Below are 5,606 nucleotides of genomic sequence, written 5' to 3' on the forward strand. Positions count from 1 at the left end.
GGAGAGCCAAAGAGGGGGGAGAGAGAGAGCCAAAGAGGAAAAAGAGCCAAAAAGGAGAGAGAGCCAAAGAGGGGGGAGAGAGAGCCAAAGAGGGGGGAGAGAGAGCCAAAGAGGGGGGGGAGAGAGCCAAAGGGGGGGGAGAGAGCTAAAGGGGGGGAGAGCCAAAGAGGGGGGAGAGAGAGAGCCAAAGAGGAAAGAGAGCCAAAGAGGAGAGCAAAAGAGGGGAGAGAGACAAAGAGGGGGAGGGAGAGCCAAAGAGGGGGGGAGAGAGCCAAAGAGGGGGGGAGAGCACCAAAGAGGGGGGAGAGAACAAAAGAGGGGGGAGAGAGCCAAAGAGGGGAGGGGAGAGCAAAAGAGGGGGGGGAGAGCCAAATAGGGGGGGAGCCAAAGGGGAGGGGAGAGTCAAAGAGGGGGGAGAGAGAGAGCCAAAGAGGGGGGAGAGAGAGCCAAAGAGGGGGGAGAGAGAGCCAAAGAGGGGGGAGAGAGAGCCAAAGAGGGGGGAGAGAGAGCCAAAGGGGGGGGAGCCAAAGAGGGGAGAGAGAGAGCCAAAGAGGAGAGAGAGCAAAAGAGGGGAGAGAGCCAAACAGGGGGGGGAGCCAAAGAGGGGGGGGAGCCAAAGTGGGGGGGGGGAGAGCCAAAGGGGGGGGGAGCCAAAGAGGGGGGAGAGAGAGCAAAAGAAAGGATGGAGAGAGCCAAAGAGGGGAGAGAGAGAGCAAAAGAGGGGAGAGAGAGAGCAAAAGAGGGGAGAGAGAGAACAAAGGAGAGGGGGGAGAGAAAGAAAAAAAGAGAGGGGGGAAAGAAAGCAAAAGAGAGGGGGGAAGAGAGAGCAAAAGAAAGGGGGGGAGCGAGCAAGGGGTGGGACCGCTGTTCTAAAAAAAATGGCCCGTGTACACGGGCTTTAGTACTAGTATATATATATTAGGCAATAAGCCTGCCCAGAGGGCAGTCTATGTTTAAAAAATACAAACTCTGAAGCTAAAGTTACAAAAAAATAAAAAAAGTAAAATTACAGACAAATATAAACACAGTATCCAAAATAAAAAAATTAAATCTAAACTAATATAAAAATAAAAAATCCCCCCAAAATAAAAACACCACCTAATCTAATACTAAACTATCAATAGCCCTTAAAAGGGCCTTTAGTAGGGCATTGCCCTAAGTTAAACAGCTCTTTTACCTCTAAAAAATACTAAGTCCCCCCTAACAGTAAAAAAACGCCCCACCCACCGATCCCCCTAAAATAAAAAAACCTAACAATAAAAAAAAAATCAACTACCCATTGCCGCTAAAGGGGCATTTGTATGGGCATTGCCCTTAAAAGGGCATTCAGCTCTTTTACTGCCCGTAAAAGGGCAATCAGCTCTTTTTCAATGCCAAAAATAACCCTAATCTAAAAAGGGTTTGCCATGGAATTGTAATATCAATCTGGCCCTCTATATTCACAAATCAAAATGTTTATTGTTGTTGCTGATATTGAAATTGTGAGAATTTATGCTTTGTCTTAATTTGTAGCCCACTCTCTTCAATGTTGGATTTAAAATGACACCATGCACACTATTTTTCTATTATTTGTATGAAAGAATAGCAGTTGAATATGGTAAAAATATTCCATTTTTTTTTTTGCATGAAAAATGAAACTAACATTACAGGGACAGTAAACACTGTAATTGTTATTGTTTAAAAAGATAGATGATGCCTTTACTACCCATTCCCCAGCTTTGCACAACCAACATTGTTATATTAATACATTATAGCATTTAAACCTCTAAATTTAAGCCACTACAGACAGCCTTTTATCACATGCTTTTTTATTAGCTTTTCTTTTTATATATATATATCTCCTATATTATAAAAGACAAGTGTTTGTCTGAAGCCGTCATGCGCAGTACAGACAAATACTTGGCCTTAGATTCTATTCTCGCGCACCTCGGCATAGCTGACAGCTTGGGAGTGCGAGCTACTCAACAGCTGTGAGGTCTGCTGCGTGAGAAGCGGCAACGCGCTCCCCAGACCTCACAGCAGTTTGTGGCCGACGGGAGCGTCGCGAGGGGCGTGGCCGGGCGTCACGAGGGGCGTGGCCGGGCGGGTGTTGCCGCGATGGGGCGTGGCCGGGCGGGGTCCCGCGAAGACAGAGCCGGAGAGGGAGCAGGAGGGGGGGGCAGAGAGCCAAAGAGAAGGGGGGGGGCAGAGAGCCAAAGAGAAGGGGGGGCAGAGAGCCAAAGAGAAGGGGGGGGCAGAGAGCCAAAGAGAAGGGGGGGGCAGAGAGCCAAAGAGAAGGGGGGGGGCAGAGAGCCAAAGAGAAGGGGGGGGGGGCAGAGAGCCAAAGAGAAGGGGGGGGGCAGAGAGCCAAAGAGATGGGGGGGGGCAGAGAGCCAAAGAGAAGGGGGGGGCAGAGAGCCAAAGAGAAGGGGGGGCAGAGAGCCAAAGAGAAGGGGGGGGCAGAGAGCCAAAGAGAAGGGGGGGGGCAGAGAGCCAAAGAGAAGGGGGGGCAGAGAGCCAAAGAGAAGGGGGGGGGGCAGAGAGCCAAAGAGAAGGCGGGGGGGGCAGAGAGCCAAAGAGAAGGGGGGGCAGAGAGCCAAAGAGAAGGGGGGGGCAGAGAGCCAAAGAGAAGGGGGGGGGCAGAGAGCCAAAGAGAAGGGGGGGGCAGAGAGCCAAAGAGAAGGGGGGGCAGAGAGCCAAAGAGAAGGGGGGGGGGCAGAGAGCCAAAGAGAAGGGGGGGGCAGAGAGCCAAAGAGAAGGGGGGGAGAGAGAGCCAAAGAGAAGGGGGGGGGGAGAGAGCCAAAGAGAAGGGGGGAAGAGAGCCAAAGAGAAGGGGGGGAGAGCCAAAGAGAAGGGGGGGAGAGCCAAAGAGGGGGGAGAGAGAGAGCCAAAGAGGAAAAAGAGCCAAAAAGGAGAGAGAGCCAAAGAGGGGGGAGAGAGAGCCAAAGAGGGGGGAGAGAGAGCCAAAGAGGGGGGGGAGAGAGCCAAAGGGGGGGGGGGAGAGAGCTAAAGGGGGGGAGAGCCAAAGAGGGGGGAGAGAGAGAGCCAAAGAGGAAAGAGAGCCAAAGAGGAGAGCAAAAGAGGGGAGAGAGACAAAGAGGGGGGAGAGAGAGCCAAAGAGGGGGGGCAGAGCCAAAGAGGGGGGGGAGAGCCAAAGAGGGGGGGAGAGAGCCAAAGAGGGGGGGGAGAGCACCAAAGAGGGGGGAGAGAACAAAAGAGGGGGGAGAGAGCCAAAGAGGGGAGGGGAGAGCAAAAGAGGGGGGGAGAGCCAAATAGGGGGGGAGCCAAAGGGGAGGGGGAGCCAAAGGGGAGGGGAGAGCCAAAGAGGGGGAGAGAGAGAGCCAAAGAGGAGAGAGAGCCAAAGAGGGGGGAGAGAGAGCCAAAGAGGGGGGAGAGAGAGCCAAAGAGGGGGGAGAGAGAGCCAAAGGGGGGGAGCCAAAGAGGGGAGAGAGAGAGCCAAAGAGGAGAGAGAGCAAAAGAGGGGAGAGAGCCAAAGAGGGGGGGGGGGAGAGCCAAAGAGGGGGGGAGAGCCAAAGGGGGGGGGGGAGAGCCAAAGAGGGGGGAGAGAGAGCAAAAGAAAGGATGGAGAGAGCCAAAGAGGGGAGAGAGAGAGCAAAAGAGGGGAGAGAGAGAGCAAAAGAGGGGAGAGAGAGAACAAAGGAGAGGGGGGAGAGAAAGCAAAAGAGAGGGGGGAAAGAAAGCAAAAGAGAGGGGGGAAGAGAGAGCAAAAGAAAGGGGGGAGCGAGCAAGGGGCTTTAGTACTAGTATATATATATTAGGCAATAAGCCTGCCCAGAGGGCAGTCTATGTTTAAAAAATACAAACTCTGAAGCTAAAGTTACAAAAAAATAAAAAAAGTAAAATTACAGACAAATATAAACACAGTATCCAAAATAAAAAAATTAAATCTAAACTAATATAAAAATAAAAAATCCCCCCAAAATAAAAACACCACCTAATCTAATACTAAACTATCAATAGCCCTTAAAAGGGCCTTTAGTAGGGCATTGCCCTAAGTTAAACAGCTCTTTTACCTCTAAAAAATACTAAGTCCCCCCTAACAGTAAAAAAATGCCCCACCCACCGATCCCCCTAAAATAAAAAAACCTAACAATAAAAAAAAAATCAACTACCCATTGCCGCTAAAGGGGCATTTGTATGGGCATTGCCCTTAAAAGGGCATTCAGCTCTTTTACTGCCCGTAAAAGGGCAATCAGCTCTTTTTCAATGCCAAAAATAACCCTAATCTAAAAAGGGTTTGCCATGGAATTGTAATATCAATCTGGCCCTCTATATTCACAAATCAAAATGTTTATTGTTGTTGCTGATATTGAAATTGTGAGAATTTATGCTTTGTCTTAATTTGTAGCCCACTCTCTTCAATGTTGGATTTAAAATGACACCATGCACACTATTTTTCTATTATTTGTATGAAAGAATAGCAGTTGAATATGGTAAAAATATTCCATTTTTTTTTTGCATGAAAAATGAAACTAACATTACAAGGACAGTAAACACTGTAATTGTTATTGTTTAAAAAGATAGATGATGCCTTTACTACCCATTCCCCAGCTTTGCACAACCAACATTGTTATATTAATACATTATAGCATTTAAACCTCTAAATTTAAGCCACTACAGACAGCCTTTTATCACTTGCTTTTTTATTAGCTTTTCACAACAGGATACTACTAGTTCATGTGGGTCATATAGATAACATTGTGCTCACGTCCATGGAGTTATTTAAGAGTCAGCACAACGCAGCACTAATTAGCTAAAATGCAAGTCAACAGATAATTAATAAAAAGTCATGTGATCGGGGGCTGTCAGAAGATGCTTAGATACAAAGTAATCAGAGAGTTAAAAAGTATATTAATACAACTGTGTTGGTTATGCAAAACTGGGGAATGGGCAATAAAGGGATTATCTGTCTTTTAAAACAATAAAAATTATATTGTAGACTGTCCCTTTAAATGGACAGTCAAGGCCAAAAAAACTTTCATGATTTAAATAGGGCATGTAATGTTAAATGACTTTTCAGTTTACTATTATCACCAATTTTGCTTTGTCCTCTTGGTATTCTTAGTTCAAAGCTAAACCTAAGAGGTTCATGTTCTAATTTCTTAGACCTTGAAGGCCACCTCTAATCTGAAAGCATTTTGACAGTTTTTCACCACTAGAGGGCGTTAGTTTATGTGTTTCATATAGATAACATTGAGCTCACGCACATGAAGCTCCTAGGAGTGAGCACTGATTGGCTAAAATGCAAGTCTGTCAAAATAACTGAAATAAGGGGGCAGTTTGCAGAGGCATAGATACAAGGTAATTGCAGAGTTAAAACGTGTATTATTATAACTGTGTTCATTATGCAAAACTGGGGAATGGGTAATAAAGGGATTATGTACCTTTTTTTAAACAATAAAAATTCTGGTGTTGACTGTCTCATTAAAGGGATAGTCTAGTCAAAATTAAACTTGTATGAATCAGATAGGGCATGCAATTTTTTTAATTTTTTTTTTTAAAACTTTTATTTATATCCAGCAGTGCATACAGAGAGAAAAAGAAAAAACATAATTGACGCCACGCAGGGCCCAAAACAGACAGCAGAGAAATCAAATGAAATTGCC

Source organism: Bombina bombina, chromosome 2 (assembly GCF_027579735.1).
Source record: "Bombina bombina isolate aBomBom1 chromosome 2, aBomBom1.pri, whole genome shotgun sequence".
Lineage (NCBI taxonomy): Eukaryota > Metazoa > Chordata > Amphibia > Anura > Bombinatoridae > Bombina > Bombina bombina.